Source organism: Cupressus sempervirens, chromosome 5, assembly GCF_028749045.1.
Source record: "Cupressus sempervirens isolate cs-2001-9-10 chromosome 5, ASM2874904v1, whole genome shotgun sequence".
NCBI classification, from domain to species: Eukaryota; Viridiplantae; Streptophyta; class Pinopsida; order Cupressales; family Cupressaceae; genus Cupressus; species Cupressus sempervirens.
The window spans coordinates 954,017,112-954,041,847 of NC_143122.1; the positions used below are offsets into that span (position 1 = coordinate 954,017,112).

General features: G+C 36.1%; 1 pseudogene across 1 annotated transcript in view; it reads right to left on the reverse strand.

Annotated features, from left to right (window-relative positions):
• LOC149559120 (putative potassium transporter 12) overlaps positions 1 to 23,902 on the reverse strand; it is a 92,381-nt pseudogene extending 68,479 nt beyond the window's left edge. Inside the window, exons 1-2 of the transcript XR_016364768.1 lie at positions 23,803 to 23,902; positions 1,924 to 2,169 (exon numbers count right to left, since the gene is read on the reverse strand). The product of XR_016364768.1 is annotated as a putative potassium transporter 12 (transcript). The remainder of the gene's footprint in view (positions 1 to 1,923; positions 2,170 to 23,802) is intronic.
• Positions 23,903 to 24,736: the final 834 nt, after the last annotated feature.

A 24,736-nucleotide genomic window follows, 5' to 3' on the forward strand; every position in this document is an offset into this window, starting at 1 on the left:
CGTTCTTTGAAATTTGCAATTGGGAAGCAAAAACCTTCTCATTAACACTGGTAGATGTGTTCCTTATTCTATATATAAGAGATCCAACCAATTCATCATACTCCATGGTAGCTAAATTTTTGCTTTCTTCTATGGCAATTACTACAATATTCCATCTTGGGGTTAGAGATCTCAATACTTTTTGTATTATTTGCTCTTGAGCAATAGATTCGCCCAAAGTGGTCATTTTATGAGTCACATCTTTCACTCTCACACAGAAATCTCGCACACTCTCTGTCTCCTTCATCTTCAAGTTCTCATATTCTCTTTTCAAGGATTGTAGCTTCACAACTTTGATCTGTTCATTGCCATGGTAAGCATCTTTTAGAGTCTTCCAAGCCTCTTTTGCTGTCTGTGCATCAGCAATTCGGGGAAACAAGCTCTTATCAAGAGCCATCTGAATGTGAAACAATGCCATTGCATTCTTCTTCTCAGCTTCTTTCTTCAATCTCCTGTCATTAGGTTGGAGAGTATTCCAATCTGCAGGCTCTTCATATCCGGATTCAACGATCTCCCAAAAATCTTTTGCAATCAAAAAAGTCTTCATCTTGATTGACCAATATTGGTAATCAACTCCATCAAACTCTGGGATTTGCAAATTGTTTGCCATGCTGCTGTCTTCCAAACACCTTCAGCTCTGATACCAAATGTAGAATATGAACACCTGCACAATCCAATCTATAACACAAAAGATGATAAACAAGCAAAATAAACAAACCTCCAACAATGAAGAGACATAGTATGCTCTATTTTTTTAGAGCAGAATCAAACAACCTTTTTATTACAGATTATACTATTCCAAAAAAAACATTACACTCAATACCATTGCTGGTATATTTATTTAGAAAAAGAACTAATTAAAACTACTACCTAATCTCAAGTTCTATACGGCATCTTCAGCATGATTGCAAGCATTATTAAACATCAAATTTAGGAATTTGTATGACTACTAAAAAAACTGCCGATAACCATGCAATCTAACAACTATGCATGAAAGTTCTAATTTTAATTGTTGTGAACAGTGGTGGAACTGAAATTTTCTATTTCCGAGCAGCAGCAATCTTAGTGTTAATCTTCAATGCATCTATTCTGTTTTTTTCATTTGTATGTTGTATGCATAAGAAAATCATCAATATCATATCCGCTTTCATGATCTTAGAATTATTTATTTTATAAGCACTCTGAAAGAGTATCTATCTTGAACATTCATGTTATGGTTGCCTTTGGCTATATATTTGACTGTGTTATTATTTTGTGAAGAACTTCATCTTCAAAATGGTTAGACATGCTTGTAACAGAAATGAAGACAACCATGATTTCAGTTTGAAGCATTTTGCTGCTTTCAAGTTAAAATCATATTATTTGTTTAACACTGATTTTGTAAAATTCCATGATCTAGGAGACTTCAGAACTTGATGGTTGGAGTAAAGGTAAACATTGATAACATAATTGTTTAATACATGTATTTAAAGAAAGTTTGAAATGTCTTTGGGACAATTGTTTCAAGCATCTGTCTCTTAGATTAAAAAGATAGTTAATTCAATCCATAGATGATGCATTGTATTCTACACTTTCTTACACTAATTACCGAATTTTGAAATTGCATTGGAGTACATGTCTGCAATACTCTTAATATTTATGAAAATATATCAGACTCGCAGATTATCAGAACTGTCAAATATAAAAATATTTATTATTACATTCTTCAATGTTAATAATAATGATTCAATTTTTAATGAACCATCATTAACCAGACATAAAACTAAGGTGTACTAAATGTGAAGACCATGTGCAATCCTAGTGTAGATAGTCAGAAACTGAGGGCAGAAGCAAAAAGAAGAGAGTGTACTAGTACATACTGAGTGAACTGGCTAGTACGCATACCTGAAATAGCAGGAGTTAGGATGCCATCACCAATTACCATGCAGGTTCCCAAAAGAACCAAGATCAATAATGCTTTTTGCCGATAGCTTTTTTCCTCCAACCATTGGTTTGTTCTTGCAGCAACTGTTTTACCTGCAATTTCGCATTGGCTATATGGAGTCAATTCTTTATCTTTTCGATGCTGATTTGGGATTGTGTACACTTTGGCATGTCGGCATATTAGAGAATAAAGAGCAAATGTCCCACCTGCATATGAAACATTACAGGTTTCTGTTTATTCATAGGAACCAAACTTTTCATCAGGGAAAGCACCCTCCATAGCATAATAAAATGGAATATTAATATACTAAAATGTCAGAGCAGTATGCAACACAACCGTTTCTACAATTCCTCTTATAAATAAATCACTAGTTTCTTTGGTAGAAATTATAATAATATTTGGTTATAACAAACCCATTATGTTTTGTTGGCATTAGATAGTAATGTCTTTTGCTTGGTTGTTAATGGTTCTATAAGCAAATAAATGTATTTACTTTCATTTAAAAAGAAAGTTTCTATCACAGAAGGAATGTCGACAAGGAATGTTGATTCTGGTCTCCCCGTAATAATTTTGGCTAAGGTATTACTTATATTGCAAAATTTGATCGTTTGTTATTCATTATATATACTCTTATTATTATTTATATATTGTTTGAATCTAGGGGGGCAGAATCAGAAGCATATAGTCAAGAAGTTCAATGCAAATAGGAAAATAAATGAATTATTAAGTCTTTTAGGTCATTTACATCATATTGCTAACTATTTATTATACTTTCATTTCAGAATTTATAGGAAAGTATTACTAACAATGATGCGAACACTTTTGAAGTTCTTATGATGCAGGAGAATTCTTGGGTTCGTGGCAATCTTAAATCAACCAAAAATATTTATTCTCAATTCATGTTTTGATAGTTGTGTTTTTGTGATGTTCCTTCAAGTTGTCTCATTTGCTTGTGCAAACATTCTGGCATGTTATTGACATCATGTTCAATCTACTTCTGGGTTTGCATCTCAATATGTTTCTTTATGGTGGAGATCTCTTGCAGTCTTGCTGGGACCTATTTGTTCTTCACATTTCAATGCTTGATGGTGTTTACTTATGTTCCAAACCATTCCCTTGTTTTATGATCCTATGTGGCTTATTGTGCAATGCTCCTAAGCCCATGGCCAATCTACCTATGGGTTAATGCATCATTTCAAATCATTATGGTGGAGTTCTTCATGATCTAGGTCATGAACTATATTTGGTAATATGTTTTCCTCACCTTGGAGAATGTGATCATTCTTGGTTGGCTCGATGCTTGCAAAGGCTCTATATATTGATGTAGTTGTTCATTGGGAAAGCAGTCCCTAGGAAGATAACCTATTAAAGGTTAGCATTGAAGGATAGTTTGGATTTTGATCTATAATCAGGCCATTATGTCTAGAACGTAAGCCTGCATGTTGCTGGCCAATTGTAATTGAATTTGTGATAACCAAAAGCCAAGAGCAACTCAATGACACCATGATCAGAGAGGATGAATGAAAACGTCTCATGGAGGAGACATTGCGAAAATTGGCAGAAGGGAAGAAAGGAAGAGAACAAAATGTGCACAATGATAATTCCATCACAGGAAGAACAAACCCTCAACATTCATGCACTCGACCATTGATGCTGAAATTTCCACCAAGAACTGAAGCACCTCAAAGAGAGTGAGAGCTCACTTTCCATGAAATACAAGAGCAGCTAAGGAAAGACTAGAGGAATGTGGATCTTGAAGGAGACATATCCTTCAAGGATTATGTTGATTTGCAAATGAGATACTCAAGTGACAACAATTATGGGTACTATATAATGATGACCTCAAACTAAATATAGGCAAGGTAAACCTATCATCTTTTGACGGATCTCGATCAACATCCGCATGGGCATGGTACAAAAGGCAGATAGATACTTCTAGCTTAACTCGATTCTCTAAGGATGAGAAGATGAAATTTTTCACACTTCACTTGGAAGGAATCTCTCATGAATGGTGGCATCATGGAATGGTCACACTTTTCCATGATCAAGTTTCATCATATGCTGAATTCATAGAGAGCCTCATAGACTACTCTGACATAAAGGATCCACAACTTAATTTTAAGGAGTTGGCACTATTAGAGTAACCCAATTTACTTGATACAAAATTTTGAAGGCTGGTAGTGTTGGTAATGCCATCTGAGAGAGGCAATTGATTGTGTTATTCAGGGATAGGCTAATGGAACCTCTAAGAGGTTGGGTGAAAGGGTTCAATCCCGACATGCTCACCGAAACAATTATGAAAGTACGTGACATGGCCAAATCTTTTTTTTCTAAGGATTACATGTATTCCCCATTACCACTCTCACGAGAGGACAAGACAAGAAGCCAGCTCAAAATAAGCCTTTTATGGATGAGGCCACTCATTAGGAGCTCAGAAGGAGAAAGCTTTGTTTCTCTTGCAAGGAACCTTGGGTACTAGGTCACTATTGTCTTGGCAAGGGGTAGATTTACTATATTGAGGTGATACTTGATGATGAGGAAGACAATAAAGTACTCAAAATTCAAAGGGAAGACACTAATCATGCAGAAAGGATTATCACTCTTGCATGAAAGAGGGGGTCCATTCCTTCACTTTTCACAACTTCCATATGTAATAAATTTTAGGTTTGTAGCACACTTCAGTGGGAGCAAGTCATAGTAATGATTGATAATAGAGCCACACTCAATTTCATGAATTCATCATTCATTGTGAAGAGGGTGTTGTACATGGTGGAGCATGGGGGATTTTAGTTCAAGGTGGCAGGAGGAACTTTACTACTCTACACTCAGGTGATTACACAATCGAGCCTTACCATGAAAAACTATACAGTGACAGATGATTTCTTTGTGATAGATTTGCATGACATAGATATCATATTGGGCATTTAATGGATGGATACCCTTGACAAGTACACACATAGTTTCAATAGGATGGACAGATGATTTCTTTGCGATAGATTTGCATGACATAGAAATCATATTGGGCATTTAATGGATGGAGAGCCTTGACAAGTACACACATAGTTTCAATAGGATGGAGTTCTCATTTGAGGCAAAGGGTAAGAAGGTGGTGCTAAGGGGAATGTCAAATAGAGGATTGAGGGAAATTTCAATGAAGAAGATAAAGGCAATTTTCAGACAAGAAATGACCCATGCATAAAACTTCAACACTAAAGATGTGAGTAAGAAGGTAGTAGCCATTGGCCAATGCTTTACTCAAGATACCTACCTTAGGTCCATTCTTTCAAATTTTGAATGATTGAATGTCTTATTTGTTTGTTGAGTACTGCAAGAACACTCTTGCATGCCAGTTGATTGATGCTCACATTCAGATGACACATAAAAGGTGGTTGATGATGTCATTTACTACAATGATAAAATCTATCTAGTACTCATCTTGAAATTGAAGAAGATGATCACAGGAGAGATTTACGATCCACCCTTAGCTAGATTCCCAAGATTGAACTTGTGATTACTTGAGGGAAAGAAATCTTTGGACGGGGAGGATGGACATAATTTAATAGTTGTGTATAACAAAAAAAATTAATTTTATTATCTCTCTAATGTAATGTTCTTGTTATAAAATAAATTATGTATCAAACTATTGTTAATGGGTTGATTGATTTAATATATCTAGGACCTATTTTTATTTTTGTTTTTATAGTTTGTGTCACTGTCGGCTATCTTTGTACACCCTTAGAAAATTTTCCGATGGGTATTTAAGCACGACTTGTAGGTAGTCTTTAGGTATGCAATTTGGGATTATTTTCTCTGTATTTGCGAATTCCTATTGGGATACTTTTTTGTTCGCCATTTTGGAAGTGAAAGATCTTCCCTATTTGGTCATCTTGGTTTCGGTGGGATTCAACCCTCACCCTATTCCGTCACTTGTAATACTTCACTCGGATTTGGCAAATCGAAGCACCATCTTTCGGTATATATTGAAGGAATTATTCATATTCAAGTTTCTAATCTTGTATCTGATCGACTTGTGTTGTGTATGAATGGATTTGCATTCATTGTTGCACTGTCTGACATTCAGACATTTTCATACCGCTCCCTTTCCGCCTGTATAGCCTTCACTCTCCCACACACCTTCCACCACATACCTGTACGGCTTTCAAAAACATCCCTATACTGCATTTTGTTCATCGTACAGCCAAATTGAAGACACCCTCACCACTGTACAAACTGTCCTCCAGTCTACCATACGGGACTTGGCCACCTTACTCCCCCTCCCTTGACACTGTACAATCTCTTCATACCACCGTACGACCCCTCTCCTGCTCACTATACAATATATAGGCGACCACCAAAATACTATATGGCCTTTACCATATGACCTTCATTCTGACCATGCATCACTATTTGGCCTCTGCACAAGTGTTTTTTTTGCACTTGGTCTACTATAGTGCCTCAGCTTAGGGTATTTACATCAATTTAAATAAGAGTTGAAAGTGTGGGTCATTACAATGGTATCAAAGTGCTTCAATTCTAGCAGCCTGTGGACAATGAATGAGAGTTTATAGCTAAAAAAGGACACATTCCATTGAACTAATGGCTATCGAACTAGAAACGATAGTTGCTGAACTTGTGGCACTACTAAGGAAACTTGCCAAGAATCAAGCATAGATCACTGATACTCAACGACTCATGGAAGAGACTCTCAACAAGTTGGCGAACAATAAAATATCCAGAGAATATAATCTTTTTCCCCACAGATGGAGGCACCACATGGAGGGAAACAACCAACCTTTGAAGAGATTCAAGAACAACTAAAGGAAGACTGAAAGAATGTGAATTTTGAGGAAGATATATCCTACAAAGATTATGTGGATCTAAGAATGAGATATTCAAGAAACGGAAATCGAGGATATTTTAATGATGATCTCAAAAGAAAGTTGAGTAAAGTAAATCTATCTCCATTTGATAGATCCAAATCCATATCTGCATAAGCATGGGTAATGAACGTCGATACTTACTTCTAGCCAAATCCTATGCCAAAAGAAGTAATCAAATTTGCGGTGCTACATTTGGAGGGAGTTGCACATGAATGGTCGCATCGTAACACCATCACACTGGAGCATGATCAAATAACTACTTAGGCCGAATTCACTGAGAGATTGATAGAGTGATTTCATGGTAAAGATCCAAAACTCAATTTCAAAGATTTGGCATAGTTGAGACAAACTGGATCAGTCAATTAGTACATTGCAAAATTTCAGAAACTCTCTGTTTTGGTCATGAACATTTTTGAAAGAAGACAGATAGTGCTCTTCATGGATAGACTGATAGAACAACTAAAAAGTTGGGTCAAAGGGTTTAATCCTACCACTCTGTCAAAGGCTATTAAGAAGGCACGAAGCATGGCATCATCATTGACATCATCCTCTTGAAGTTACACCCCAAACAACCAGCATTTTTGAAGGACAAGGATAATAAACCTCCACCCAAGAAACTGTTATTGGATGAAGCTACTAGACAGGAACTCCGAAGGAAGAAATTATGTTTCAATTGCAAGGGACCATCAGAACCTGGCCACAGATGCCTTGAAAAAGGAAAAATACACTACATTGAGGTCATGTCCAATGATGAGGATGAACAGGAAGAAATGTTCACCGAAGACAACCAACATCATGACAACACGAACATGGTTAGTCTAAACCATATGGAAAGGATTGTAGCTTTGGTACGACATAGAGGAACTATTTCCCTAGCTGCTAACCTGAGGTGCACAATTTTTTTTGTACAGGATACCCTTCAAGGACAAAGGGATACAATGATGCTAGATAGTAGAGCTACTCTAAATTTCATCAACGCATCTCTGGTGAAGCGAAAAGGTCTACCTACAAAGACACACATAGGATTTCAGGTCAAGGTTGTTGGAGGGACTCTTCTACCCTACACACACCTTGTTCCTCAGCTAAGTATCACAATGGTGAATCACACGATGACCAAGCATTTCTTCATGGTGGACCTTGATGACATGGATGTTATTTTGGGCATACAGTGGATAGAGAGACTTGATGAATATACTTAGAGTTTTAAATGGATATATTTTACTTTTCTTTTCGATGGAAAGAAGGTTGTTCTCTGCAGAATGGAAAATGAGTGTCCAAAGGAAGTTTTTGTACATCAGATGGAGGCAATTTTTTGGCGTGATGATGTTGCATGGGCTGCACATTTTGTCTTGACGGAACCTAGAAAAGGGCAACGAACACCTTCACAGGATGATGATCTCCAGGATATTTTGAGTAAACATGATAAAGTTTTCATTGACATTCCTCCTAGCATACCGCCTCATCAAGGGATTGAACATACTATTGAGTTGAAAGTAGGAGCCAAGCCAGTCATAATCACACTGTACTCCATCCTAAGAAATTCAAAGATGAGATCAAAAAGAAAATTTAAGAGCTGCTAGAGAAAGGATGGATTCATCCTAGTTCTAGCCCTTTTCTGTCATCTATGGTATTGATCGGAAAGAAGGACGGGATGATGTGCATGTGTGTGGACTACTATGCATTGAACAAAAAAATAAAGAATAGATATCCCATTCCAAGGATAGATGAGTTGTTGGATGAATTACATAGCATAGTCTATTTTTCGAAAATAGATCTCTGTTCTAGATACCATCAGATCTGCATGAGGGAGGAGGATGTAGAAAACACAACCTTTCATTGTCACTATGAGCATTATGAGTTTCTAGTCATGCCATTTGGATTAACAAATACACTTGTTGCATTTCAATCATGCATGAATTGCATCTTCAACAAAAAATTGCATAAGTACTTATTGGTATTTTTTGATAATCTTACTTATAGCAAGACATGGGAGGAACAGATGGAGGAAGTCCTAAGGCTCATGGAGGAACAATCTTTGTTTGCCAAGAAATCAAACTGTGAATTCGGTATGACAAAAATATTGTACCTGGGGCATGTTGTTAGTAAATATGGAGTTAAAGTTCATCAGGAGAAGATTTAGGGTATCCTTGATTGGCCTCCCACAAAATCACTTTTGGAATTGCAAGGATTTTTTGAACTGTGTAGTTACTACCAGAGGTCCGTTAAAGGATTCTCTCAGCTTAGCGCACCCTTAACGGATCTGACAAGGAAGGGGTCTTTCCAGTGGAATGAAAAGACACAAATTACTTTTGATAAGCTAAAAGAGGCAATGAGCACTTGTCTCATACTTGCATTACCGGATTTCACTCGACCGTTCATTTTGGAATGCGATGCGTCCAAAGAAGGCATTGGCACGGTACTAGTGCAAGATAGACACTCCATAGCTTATGAGAGCAAGAAGCTTATGTAGACAAAATGCCTATATTCCATCTATGACAAAGAGATGTTGGTCATCGTACATACACTAACCAAGTTCTAGCAGTATCTGGTAGGTGCTAAGTTTGTCATCCATATGGATCACAACAATTTGAAATATTCTCTAGAGCAATGGGACTTGAATGGAAGGCAACAAAAATGGGTAAGCAAGGTTTAGGCTTTTGATTTTGACATTGAATATGTGAAAGGGAGGAACAATGTACTTGCAAATGCCTTGTCTAGGAAACCTGTTATCTGCTCACTAAATCAAATTTCAGCTGACTGGATGGCACATCTATTGGTAGAATACTCTAAAAACACATCTTCCTATGAGCTAATGGATGGCAACACCCAGGATGATCGATACAGAGTGGTGGATGACATCATCTACTATAAGAATTGGATATTTTTAATGTAGGAATCCAAATTGAAGCAAAAAATCTTGTAGAAAATACATGACTCACCCTTGGCAGGACACCTAGGTTTCCTCAAAACTTACAGAAGTCTCTAGGAGAGGTTTTCTTGGAAAGGACTCAAAGGGGATGTGTTGTAGTATGTAAGAGAGTGTGTGGTCTGCCAACCGAACAAATCCAAACATACTCTACTTGCCAGGTTACTACAACCTCTACCGATTCCTGAACATAAGTGGGAAAGTATCTCAATAGATTTCATAATAGGGCTTTCCAATGTGAATGGAAAGGATTGCATTTTTGTGGTGGTTAATAGATTGACAAAGTATGCTCACTTCTTTGCCATTGCCTTAGATTTTTAGGCCACTCAAATTGCCATTCTATTTTTTAGGGAAGTCTTTTACCTACATGGTTTACCCCGAAACATTGTCAGTGATCGGGATGGGTGATTCATCAACAACTTCTGGATAGAACTATTTTAGATGGAAGGGATAGAATTTTCACCAAGTACTAGTTAGCACCCGTAGACAAATGAACAAACAAAGATTGTGAACAAGTGGCTTGAAGGTTACCTTTAGAACTACATTTTGGCACAACAAAAAGCATGGGTGAAATGGATACATCTAGGGGAACATTTCTACAATACCACATACCACATGTCCATCAGAATGGAACCATTCAAAGCTCTGTATGGGTATGAACTCCTTTCCTTCATCGACATAGTTTTGGGTGATAGTTGCACACCAAGGGTGAGGGACTAGCTTCAGGAGGGATAGGACATACTGAGATTCTTGAAGGAAAACTTATAGTAAACACAAAATCAACAGAAGATGTACACCAATAGACATAGAATGGAGAGGAGTTTTGAAGTAGGGGACTTGGTCTATCTCTAACTCCAGCTATATCGACAATCCTCATTGAAAGAAAAGGGAAAAGAAAAATTGAAGCCACAATTTTAGGGCCCTTATCATATAGTTAGTCGCATTGGTGAAGTCGTGTACGAGTTGGAACTTTCAGAGGGAAGCCATATACATAATGTTTTACATGTTTCATGCTTGAAGAAGGCCATAGGGTAGAACGTCACGGTAGCTACAAACCTTCCACCACTCAATGAAGAAGGAAAGCTCATACTAGAACCAACTGAGATCATCGAAGTACATGAGAAGACTCTGCATAACCACATGGTGAAAGAATACTTGGTGCATTCGAAACACTTTCCATCGGATGATGCTGACGTGGGAGGGCGAGCACATTCTGTAGCACTTGGAATTGCATTTTCTTGAGGACAAGCAAAATTTGGAATGGGAGGACTATAATGTTCCCATTATAAAATAAATTATGTATCAAACTATTGTTAATGGGCCAATTGATTTAATATATCTCGGACCCATTTTTATTTTTGTTTTCATAGTTTGTGTCATCGTCGGCTATCTTTGTAGACCCTTGGAAAGTTTCTTGACGGGTATTTAAGTATGACATGTATGTAGTCTTTAGGTATGCAATTTTGGATTATTTTCTTTGTACTACAAATTCCTGTTGGGATTATCTATTGTTCTCCATTTCATAAGTGAAAGATCTTCCCTATTTGGTCATCTCGATTTCGGTGGGATTCAACCCACAACCTATTCCATTGCCTGTAATACTTCGCTCAAATCTGGAAAATAGTAGCACCATCTTTTTTCATATATTGAAGGAATTATTTGTATTCAAGTTTCTAATCTTGCATTTGATCTACTTGTGTTGTGTATGAATGAATTTGCATTCATTGTTGTACTGTGTGGCATCTGGACATTTTTGTATGGCTCCCTCTTGGCCCATAGGGCCTTCACTCTCCACACATCTTCGACCACATCCCCGTACAACTTTCAAAAACATCCCCGTATTGTATTTCATTCATCATACAGCCAACTATCTAATACCATATAGCCAAATTGAAGACACCTTCACCACCGTATAGACTGTCCTCTAATCTACCATATGGCCAAGACTTGGCTGCCGCACTTCCCCTGCCTTGACACCATATGATCTCTTCATACCACCGTACGACCCCTCTCTTGCTCGCCGTATAGTATATTAGGCGACCAATAGTGTACCATATGACCTTCATTTTTACTGTACATCACTATTTGGCCTTTGTACAAGTGTTTTTCTGCACTTGGTCTGTCGTACTACCTCAGCTTAGGGCTTGTAGATCGATTTAAAGAAGAGTTGCAGGTATGGGTCATTACATCTAATCCTTTTACTTTATTGTTTGTAACATTGTGTCAAGTCAACACATTTGTAATCCTTAGGGAGGTTTTCCCAAAGTCATATATATGGTCTAGTTAGTCATTGTTGTAGGTATGTGAATTTGGTATTTTCTTTGTATGTGTGAATTACTATTGGAGTTCAGCTTGTTAGAGATGAAACATCCTCCTTACTTGGTAATTACAGTGTCCATGGGAAGCCCTCACCCTACTTTTTCATCATTCCAATCTGTAACATCTTCATTTGAAGAGTACTTATAACCCATTTTTAAGAATAAATAAGTAGTTCTAGATCTATGCTTGTGCACTTTGTTGATAATTATTTTGCAAGTTTATTTAGTATTGGCAATTCCTAATTCCAAACTCCATTAGAAGCAATACCATATGGAAGAGAACTTGTTAATTTTACATGTGTTAATTGTGTGTGTTAACTGACTATATGTGTGTTAACCAACTGTACTTGTGTTGACCACAAGTATGTTAACCCTATGTGTGCTAATTGTATGGTGATGTGAAGATAGGTTGATAGTACATGTGTTGACCACACACAACTTCTCGTGGGGCCCAAGAATTGGTCATATGGGTGTGAAGTACAAAGTAGTTGAGTTCTACCATAGGCTATGAGTTGGAGCAACTGGATGAGTTGTACATGAATTTGTTACTAGAGTGGATGAGTCATACCTGAGTGGAGTTGGAAACAATTTACACCATCTTTAGACACAGTTGAGTCTCCTATAGTTGCAGTTGGCGATGCTCCTATATCTATGTGTAATCATGAGGGTGTTGTTGACACCATTAAGATGAGTGCATTTTTTGAGAGCCAGTGGGATATCTATAAGAGTTCGGTGTTTGGAATTCTTCTAGTGCATTAGGATTTTTGACAGGGTTTGTAGCCGTGTCTTGGGATTGTACATGATATCGTGTATATATGGTTTTTCTTTTGACTCTCATGCTCATCATCCTTTTTAGGTGCATAGTTCAGTTGTGCATGTGTCAGATAGTGTGTTTGACAACACACTTTATGGGAAGTAACCTTTGTTAGCTTACTGATTTGCTTCCCTATGAGATGTTCACTCTTGTGGCATCTACAATCAAGTTTGATTCACTTTGGCACATTTAGTCAATTGTATTGGTGGTGATGTTACAGGAGGTGGTTAGTTATGATTGGAATGTCGCGTGCTTCATATAGGATCCTAGTGGATGTTTCAGTGTGTTCCCAGATTGCTTGAGGACACACAATCCTGGGAAGGGAGGATTATAATGTCCCCATTGGGGGCACATCTCTATAGATGATTGAGTCAGTTCATCATAGTGACCCTCATGAACTGGCATTGGTGGCACTGGCAGTTGGTCATCTCTTGCATTAGATGGAAATTTTAATTGGTTGGGTTCATTTTTTAAAATTAGTTATTAAAGTTACATTATTATAATGACACTTTATTATATTTAATGTTATAAAATGATGTGTTAGTGAAGCTTCTTAAATAAAGTTGCATTTGGGAAACTAAATGTCATTTAGGATTATAAATATGAGCCCATTGTGAAGGAAAAAACATCTGATTATACGAATATTTTCTTTTGTTTCCTGTGAAGAGTTTCTAAGTTTGAAGGTTTCTTTGCCCTTGCTGTAGTAAAAATATTTCAATTTGAGAAGTCCCTAGTAGTTCATAGATGAGGTATTGTGAATTAATTCTAAGAAATTGTTCCCTTATGTTGCTACTATATCTAGGGAAACTGGTAGTGATTACAAGTGCAAGCTGGAAGTCATGTTGATTGTTAAGTTCTGGAAATAGTTTGTTATCTCCATTTGTTGTTACACTATGGTTGAAAGATATTGATAGTAAATCATAATTGCAAATATGGAATCATCATTATTAGGGACTGACATTGATATATTCCGATTTGGCATTGGAAAAATAGGTGCCATTGTGATTCAATCTTCTTCAACTGTTTAGCATTTGGAAATGCTCATTGCCAGAGATGGAATTTGGGTGGCAATTCAGGTCATGAGAAGTGTGCAATTAAACTGAAAACCTGTAGACTAATTTCAAGGCCCTTTGTTCACCAATTTTAGGCTTGCAATTCATCTATTTTGGCCTGCACTCATTCTTGGGAAGCTGAGATTAGGTTCTAGTGGTCTGTGTTTAAGATGGAGGGTCTGCAATGTGAGATTAGATACCTAAGTTGGGAGTTAAGGCCAATGTCTTTGCATTTTTGGGAGCCAAGAACCTATCTAGAAGGTCATGCCACATCTCCTGTGAGTTGTGATCTTTTTTGGAGGCTTATATTATCTGTTTTCTACAAGCGTACATCATCTTGGAGGCTGCAATCTATCTGTTGGGTGATATTATCATTTGATTTGTCATTTTGTGGGATGCCAAAGGGAAATTCATTGTACAAAAACAAGGTTCATTTTGTTTTATGCTATCTCAAATGACTTCAATAATGAAAGCAATAAATTTTTTAGCAAGAAATTTCTCAGTATATGTGTGAATCATTTCCTAGCTTAGAATTTAGCTGAGATGTGTATGTGAAGTTTAACATGGAGTAAATTAGGAAAATTGGCAACACATCTTATTATGCACAGTAATCCATTAGAAGATTTGTAGATTCTTGAGTTTTCAGACTTAATACGACTGGCTAAACTCTTATTAGAATTGCTTACCAAGTGTTTGACAAAATGCCAAATATCTGATTAGTGGGAAAATTGACAAAGTTGGTGTTATTCAAGTTATAGCCAAGTCAGGGTTATTACAATTGATATTACAGTAAAATTCAAAACATGTCACACATCCCTAGGTTGTAATTTTCTAAATTTTTAATAAATTATTTTAATTAGGTTAATTAGTTAAATGGTCTTAAAAGTTAAATAATATCACACGGGCATATTTAATTAGTTAGTTTAATTAATAAAGGGGCCAATTTTTTATTAGTTATCCGTAAGTGTTTGGTGTGTCGGTATTCTTTTGTAAACCCTCAAGAGTTTTCTCCAAAGGGGTATTTATATGAAATACATAGGAAGTTGTTAGTATGTGATTTTGGATTATTTTATTGTACTGCGCATTCCTATTAGAGTTCAATATTGTTAGCTATTTTGGAAGTGGAAGGTCTTCCCTACTTGGCTATTATGGCTTTAGTGGGATTCAACCCTCACCCTATTTTGATTCTCTGTATTATTTTGTTTTGAATCTGGTATATCTAGAGCATCATCTTTGTCTACTAATATAAATTCCATGTTTGGTGATGATTTTCATATATTCCTTTTCCTTGGCGAATATCTCTATTGGTGAATATCTTGTTTATATTGGGATTCCAATTAATGGTACACATCTTTTTTGGGCATCTTAATTTTCATTTCTTGTACCTACATCTACAAACATTTCCTGTACCTATACCTACAGTCATTTCCTATACCCTTTGGCCAAGATTGCCTTTGAACAAAGATCACCTTTAGGTCAAGGCTACTTTCAGATCAAGATAGCCTTTCCCTTCAGACTAAGATTGCCTTCGAATTGAGACCACTCTTTGACCAAGATACCCTTCTGCTAAGATTTCCTTTGGACAAAGATCTCCTTCAAATTGATGTTGATTTTGGACTGAGATAGTCTCCGCCTTCAGACCAAGATCCCCTTCGGATGGAGATCCCCTTCAGACCAAGATACCTTTCAATTGAGATTTCCTTTGGATGAAGATCCCCTTCGTATCGAGGTTGCCTTTGGGCTCACATAGCCTTCACCTTCTAATTGAGATTTCCTTCGAATTTGAGATAGTCTTGGCTTAGGTTTCCTATAGGCCAAGATTTCCTTTAGACAAAGATTATATTTAGGAAAAGACCACCTTCAGGGTATTACAGTCCTTCAGACAGAAATCTCCCTTGGGCCAAGACCATCTTCAAAGCATTATAATGGTATAAGAGCTAGTTATTTTTCCAGCATGTTGGGATAATTTAGAGTTTGGAATTGGATAACTCTATGGAACCCAGTAATGCCATATGGTCTCTATCTTAGTTTCTAGCCGATTAGAAGGCACATAAGTTGGTCGAATACTCCAAGAACACTTTTGCATACAAATTGATGGATGATGAAATTTAGGATGACTAATACAAGATAGTCGATGACATCATCTACTACAAGGACATAATCTATTTGCTACCCAAGACCAAGATGAAGGGAAGGATTCTAAAAGAAGACACTTGCACAAATATCATTAAACTGATGCTTGACAATAAACCTGATGCAAATAAGAGTTCTACCAACATCCCCTCGAATAAATAGGCTCTACCATAAGTTTTTCATCTTCATGGTAATGCAGACTTGATCGAGGATTGTTTGCAAGAGCTATCTCTATAGTTGGTTGAATATGGAGTTTACCTTTTGGCTACACTTGAGGCATACATGATTGCTACCTCTTCATGTGATGGGCATCCTCATGGAAACTACAAGTTGTACTTGAGCTATGAAATCCATGAAGAAATTTATGAGTATGATGGTATGACAGATTTTGAGGTGTCTCAATGAGATCCCAATGACTCTAGGCATGGCCATGTTTATATCAGAGTGGCGTAACAAAATTTTAATGGTTGTTTTCTTTTCTCGCCTACATCCAAGTACGTGATCATGATGTGGCATGAAGACCTCAATAGATACAACTATCTATGTCTATCCTTGGTTTGGGATCCTAGAGCTATAGTGGGAAAACTATTTGATGATAGATTCCACGTGGGCAAGTAATCTTTGGCCGGCAAGGGTTTGTAATGTTTCCAATTTTTAATAAAATATTTAAATTATGTTAATCAATTAAATGGTCCTAAAAATAAAATAATATCACAAGGACATTTAATTAATTGACATAATTAATAAAGGGGCCCAATTTCTATTGATTATCCATAGGTGTTTTCCGTGTCAGCATTCTTTTGTAAACCCTCGAGAGTTTTCTTCTAATGGGTATTTATATGTGGCATGTAGGAAGTTGTTAGTATGTGATTTTGAATTATTTTATTGTATTGAAAATTCCTATTGGAGTTTAGTATTGTTTGCCATTTTGGAAATGGAAGATCTTCACTACTTGGTTGTTACAGTTTCAGTGGGATTCAACTCTTACCCTATTTAGATTCTCTATATTAATTTTCTTTGGATCTAGCGCATTGGGAGTGTCATCTTTGTCTACTAATATAAATTTTTTTTTTGGTGACAATTTGCATACATTCCTTTTCCTTGGTGAATATCTTGTTTACATTGGGATTCCAATACCTATACCTATACCTTCAAACATTTCTTGTACCTATACCTATGATCATTTCCTGTACCCTTCAACCAAGATTGCATTTGGAACATGATAGCCTTTACCTTCAGACTGAGTTCCCTTTTGGACTTATATTGCCTTTGGACTGAGATCACCTTCGGTCCAAGATACCCTTTGACCTAGGTTGGCTTCAAGAAAAAATCCCCTTTGCATCAAGGTTGTCTTTAGACTGAAATAGTTTTTGCCTTCAAATCAAGATCCCTTTTAGACCTAGATTGCTTTCAAACTAAGATCCCCTTTGGACCAAGGTACCCATCAACCAAGATTGCCTTCAGACAAAGATCCCATTTGGATCAAGGTTTCCTTTGGAGTGAGATAACCTTCAGCTTTGGACCAAGATCCCCATTGGAATAAGATTGCCTTTGGATCCAAGACAACTTTTGACCAAGGTTGCCTGTAACATCCAGTTATTTCCACAATTATAAATCTGCTGAATTTAATATCCCAATTATCTGATGAGATATCTAAACTAATATTGAAGTTAATCTAAGATTCTGAATCTATTTTAATTACTGAGTATCAAATTTATTCTAATGTTTGAAAATCCCTAACCTACCTTATTGTAAGAAAAATTGTATCTAATATGCTAAAAAGAATTCAATTTAAGGAATGACTAAGTGCATGGAAGAATCTTTTAGATATATATATATATATATATATATATATAAAGAAACTTAAATAAACAAAGATGCGTACTGATTTCTTGAGAGACTTTTCCAATTAATTGACCAAGCTCTAACTTTGGTGAGAGGAGAAACATTAACATGGGCTTAACCTCCCAACTGTGGACCTTTTTACTTATCCCCACAAGTTCTAATTAAATAGAACGACCCTCCCTACCATGAGGTTAGGCTTGGGATGTTCATCGATCCAGTCATTGGAGTACTCAGGTGGGTTGAGGTCCCAACAACTATTGAATAGCTGAAGTATCAGGAACAACAATGCGATCATTTTTTGTGGCATGAATGCCCTTTTCATCGCCCTGGCCAGGGATTTCAGAGGTAAGTTTTTATAACTCGATCTCCACCGCTCAGCTTGACAATTAATTCTTCAAGTGGATTTACATGAGCTATTTAGATTATTTGTCCATTAACAATTATTTTTCTATTAACAATTACTGATATCTATCTTATTTTTCTTGTATCAGATTCATCTACACCTCTCACCATCAATAGATCTTCAGATCGGTGATTCTTCGTGCCTGAATCCATTACAATCTTACACTTAATCATAAGATTTTGGTTTGGCTTTCTCAAATTTTTGTTGGTACTTAGACTTGATCTTTATTACTATTTTGATGGATGGATAAGGATTAGTTCTTAACATAACTCCATAGATTTATGACATGGGTTGTTACTGATATAGTTCTATTACAAGGAAACATTGAGGCAATTTCAGACATATATGTGAAAAAGAAAATAAAAAATTAGAGGTCTTATTATTTCCTTATCACCACTTTCAAAGACGTTTCTTACTTTATTGCTAACAAAGGTTGCTATACTCAGTGATATTCTACTAAGGTGATAAGCACATGTATGATACTATGACTCAATTTGTATACTCCTACTCTTCACATTTATTCAACCCGACTCAGAAAAAGGAACAGAACAGAGATGAAAAAAAATGCATGCAAGAAGATATGAACATTGTGGTTCATCCTTACTTGTCTGCAGTGTATTGTACGCTTCTGCTTGGGATAGTCTTCAACCGGTTCTAGAGTCCGTGGTTTAGAAGCATGCAAGGATGGCTTCACGCAATATCGGGTGATTGAGTTTGTGCGTAACTAGATCCTAGGACAGGCAATAGAAGTTTGCAAGAAAGTTAGGACAGTCGATGGAAATTCAGAAGGGAGTCTCGGGATCGACCACTCACTACAGAAAAGACTTTTGTTCTTCACCATCTCGGGTATAGAAAGGCATTTACTAAAAGACTGAGGTGGAAGTAAGAAAAGATAGATTTCTTTGTCCCTCCCAAAATGACAAGGTAGTATATATAATGATATCAATCGATTGTTCGTCTACTGCCATTACAAGATTGTAATACGCAAGAAACTCCCCATTAGTTAGAAAGTAAGATACGTTGGAACAAGGATAAAAAGATATATGTTAATGTTGTATTATTATTTTAGTTAATTTATAATTAAGTATATACATAGTGGCACTATGCAATATTTGATTGTAAGTTAATCAAAGTAATAATACAATATTAAATGATATTGTTGTTTAATAATTTAAAGGTAAGTTTTTTATTATTATTTAATTTTACAATATTATATTATTATAACTCATGTAACTTTTCCACTTTGAACCTTAATTGTCAAGCTTAACAACCTTGCCATGGCGTCTTTTGATCAACCTGATCTTCCTGATAACTAGGTCACATGACAGTCCTAGTGCCAAATGACCTCATTTCATAATGCTTCCCCCTCTTTCTTGAGTCTTTATCCTGTAACCTTCAAAACAATCATTCTCACCAAAAACATCAATTTCATAATTCATAATTTGCTTAATAATATCATTAAGAAACTCATCATAAATAATAACTGATTGAACAACGGTTAAAACTATATTCGTTTCACATGAACATAACAATTATAAACTGTATTCATTTTGCATAAAACATAACGTCTAGAAACTAAATCCATTTCACATGAATATAACGACTAAAAACTAAATCCATTTCACATGAACATAATGGCTATAAACTACTTTGAACATGAAAATCTTATTTTGGTTCAACGACTATTTTTATCATAAAAGAAAATTAGGGCAAAATTTGGGATGTAACATAGCCACCCCCTTAGGTTTTCATCGTCCACGATGAAATAGTACCAAAGAAGCTAATAAATAAATTTAGAATAAGATAATTATTTAGTTTCCAGTTTCTAAAAATAGATATGGGTATCTTTGAAAAATATCATGATAGTCTTCCTACGTAGCATTATCTTCTGAATATTGATCCCACTGAACCTTGCACTGAGTCACTTCTCGATTTCATAAGTGCAGCTTACGCACCTCGAGTATTTTGGTTGGCTTTACCTTTACCACCCTTGGCTCTCGTACCTACAATAGCTTCCAATCAATCATATGCTCATGATGACTGACAAACTTCTTAAGGTAGGACACATGAAAAATGTTATGCATCCTGGCAAGGGCTGGAGGTAAAGCAATCTTGTAGGCCACGGGGTTAACTAACTCCAAAACTTCAAAGGGAACCACATATCCAGGGGCCAATTTAGCATTTTTGCCGAATTTAATAGTACTTTTCTGGGGCTTAATCCTTAATAACACCTTGTCCCCTATAGTAAATTCTGTGGGTGTTCTTTTCGCATTAGCATAACTTTTTTGCCTATCGTTAGCTTCCTTTAATTTTTGGCGGATCTGAAGTACTTGTTCTTCCATTTCTAGAAGCATTTTCGGGCCAACTATAACTCTATCTTCTAATCGATTCCAGCTTATTGGGGTTCTACACTTATGGCCATACAAGGCTTCAAAAGGTGCCATTTTAATCGAAGACCGATAGGAGTTATTGTATGCAAATTCAACCAGTGACAAATATGTTTCCCATTGATACTATCGATCCATGCAATAAACCCTTAGAAGATCCTCTAATACCTAATTAACTCTCTCTGTTTGATCATCTATCTCAGAATGATATGCTGAACTTATATTCAATTTAGTGCCCAAGGCTGAGAATAATGTCTCCTAGAATCTAGAAGTTATTCTTGTATCACGATCTGAAATAATTTTCTCTGGTAGCCCATGTAATCTGAAAATTTCTTTTGTGAATTTATGGGCTATCTCAAATGCTCCATCAATTAGATTTCCTGGAATAAAATGTGCTGCCTTAGTTAATCTATCAACTATGACCAAAATAGTATTATGTTGATTTCGAGTCATAGGCAACCCTTGTACAAAGTCCATAGATATTATTTGCCATTTCCATTCAGGTACTTCATTTGGATGTAACAGTCCTGTAGGGTATCTATGTTCTGCTTTTACCTTTTGACACTCTAAGCAACTTGCTATAACCTCAATTATCTCTTTTTTCATTCCCTTCCAAAAGTATGAAGGTTTTATATTTGATAACATTGGTTTCTTGAATATGGAGCTAAATGATACTCCTCTAGAATTAATCTACGTAGCTCAGATTGATTGGGTACATAGATCCTATGGCGATATCCCAACAATCCATCATCTTCTAATTTAAAATCTTAATATTTGGGGTCCTGTGGATCTCTAATAAGTGCCAAACTAATTTCTACATAAAAATCATCACTCTCCAAATTCTATAAAATCATGTCTCTCAATTGAACTTTTATCTTAGTCATTGCCGAAATGTGCCTCCTTTGGCTTAGGGCATCGACAACCTTGTTTTCTTTTCCCTTAATGTAGCTTATGTCAAATTCATAATCTGCTAGAAACTCTAACCATCTCCTTTGTCTAGCATTCAAATTTTTCTAAGTAAAGATATATTTTAAACTTTGATGATCAGATCGAAGTTCGAAGGGTTTTCCAATCAGATAATGTCTCCACATTTGTAAAGCATGTATTATGGCTACTAATTCCAGATCGTGTGGTGCATAGTTTTGTTCATAATTCTTCAATTTTCTAGACTCATAGGCAATGACTTGTCCCTCTTGCATTAACACACCCCCTAGTCCTTCACCTGAAGCATCAGTGATTATCGTGAATGGTTTTTGTGGATCAGGTACTATTAAAATAGGTGCAATAGTCAATTTTTCCTTTAGAAATTCAAAAGCCGATTGAAATTTTTTTGTCCAAATAAATTTCTTTCCCTTTCTTTGAAGTGTTGTGATTGGATAAGATATTCTTGAAAAGTTTTTGACAAATTTCCTGTAAAATCCAGCTAATCCCATAAAACTCCTGACTTTAGACACATTTTTGGGTATTGGCCATTCTTTGATCGCCTTAATCTTAGATGGATCTACTGCTATGCCTTGTGCTGATATTATATGCCCTAGATATTGAATTTCCTTCTGGTAGAAAGCACACTTTGATAATTTCCATATAATTTATGTTCTCTTAGTCTCTGTAGTATCATCTCTAAATGCTTTTGATGTTCTTCTTCATTTCTAGAATAAATAAGAATATTATCTATGAATACCAACAAAAATTTGTCTAGGCAATCATGGAATATACTATTCATTAAATTCATGAAAGCTGCAGGGGCATTAGTTAATCCAAACGGTAAGACTGTAAACTCATAATGTCCATATTTGGTTCTGAAGGCAGTTTTATGTATGTTTGATTCCTTAATTCATAATTGATGATATCTTGATCTCAGATCAATTTTTGAAAACATGGTTGTACCTATCATTTGATCAAATAGATCATCTATCCTGGGTAACAGATATCGATTTTTGATGGTGACCTTATTAAGCATCTGATAATCTATACACAGTCTCATGGTTTCATCCTTCTTTCTTACAAACAATACAGGAGCTCCCCATGGTGAGACACTGGGTTGAATCATTTTCTTATCCAACATATCCTATAATTGAATTTGTAATTCCATAAGTACTGTGGTGGTCATTCTGTATGGGGCTCTTGATAAAGGTTCCGCTCCTGGTGCTAAATCTATGGAGAAGTCAAATATCCTAGAAGGGGGTAATCTAGGAAGTTCCTCAAGAAATACATCTTGATAGTTCTTTAGATAGGGATATTTTTCTTCAAAAGATTCCTTTAGTTTTTGTTTAATTTCTCCATCTTCATAAATATATTCATCTCCGAGTGTAGTTTTCCTTAAATCTTAAATTTTTACTTCGAATATCTCACAACCTTTTCTTCCATACCTCTTAAGCTGCATTGCTGAAATCTGTTGGGTTCTTATTTTATGTTTGACCCCTGAAATACTTGTAGGCCTGCCTCGGTCATCCACACAACTTACTATTTTGGCTAGACAATCTACCTTAGCCTTGTTCTCGCTGAGCCAATTTATTCCTATAATAATGTCATAAGATCCTAATGGTGCTACATATAAATTTAGTTCTGTAGAGAAGTTTGGAAAGTCAACCTGGGCTTCGAACAAGCATTGCTCTACCTTAGCCCTTGTCTGGTTTGCATATTCGACTGTCCACGGTTTTACTATAAAGCCAAATCTTTTTGGAAATTTACTTAATAATTTAGGTGAAATAAAACATTCTATTGCTCCAGTATCAATAAGAATAGTTATAGGGTTACCATAAATCTTACCCGATGTTTCAATGAGGCCTATTTGTTGTTCTGCCTGTTGATTATCCAGGGCTGCATGAATTCTTTGTTGAAAAACCTATTGTTGATGTGGAAAGGATGGGCGTGGTTGCTAATTGAGGTTAGGGCATTGTCTTTTAAAATGATTTCCTTTACAAATGAAACAACCTCGTGGTGGTCCTCTTTTTTCATTGTTCCTGTCATTTTTGTTTACATGAACGTTTCCCTGATTATCTCTGGTTCCACTGCTTCTATTATCAGGTTTGTCATTCTTAAAGTCCTTAAACTATTTTCTTGGTGGTCTAGATTCTGCACCTTTTGAATTCCAATTGGTTTTTCTCTTGCTGTCCCTAATGGAATCATCCTTCTTGACTTTATGCTCCTGACCCACAGCTTTTTCCAAGGCTTCTTCCATGGTTCATGGTGCTAAAACATCCACAGCTCCCCCTATTCTATTATTCAATACCATGATAAACTTTCTTACTTTTAGACTAATATCCAACTGGTAAGGTGGTACGTATTTAAGTAATCTGATAAATTTCTCGCAATATTTATGAACTGTCATTTCCCCTTGTTTCAGATTTTGAAACTCCATGAGTTTTTGATCATAGAAGGTTTGAGGTAGCCACCGTGTTCTAAATATGTTGACAAACTTTTCCCAGGTTATGTCCATTGATCTAATGTTCAACTCTACCTTAGTGTTTCCCCACCAAGTTGCTGCTTCCCCAGTGAATTGGTATATACCCCAAACAACCTTAGAATTCTCTAAAAAGTTCTGAATCTCAAAGTATTGTTCCATCTCCGTCAGCCATGCTTCGACTTCTTCCCCAAATTTAGTACCACAAAATTTTGGAGGTTTAATTTTCCTAATATCAGCTGATAAATCAGCTACGATCTCCTTTTTCTTTTGTTTATCAGATTGCTTAGGGGAGGGAGTCCTATTATGTTTCGAGACTTCAGTCTCAACTCTGGGTGTCTCTTGCATTTCCTCACATTGTTTTCCCATCTGGGCTGCCATCTCACTCATTCTTTTATCCATTGCTTCTAATTTTAATTGTGTTTCTTGAAGAATTTGAAGTAATAATTCATTAGAGGCTTGTTGATTTTCTTGGACTATTTCTCGGTTTTCCACATCCTCATTGTTATTCATGTTGTATTTGCAGGAGTTGCACCTGTTAGTTTACACAATTAAGTTTAAAGTTTAGCTTTTGTTGCTCAAAAGTTTAATCCCCCATTGTTTCCAAAATAT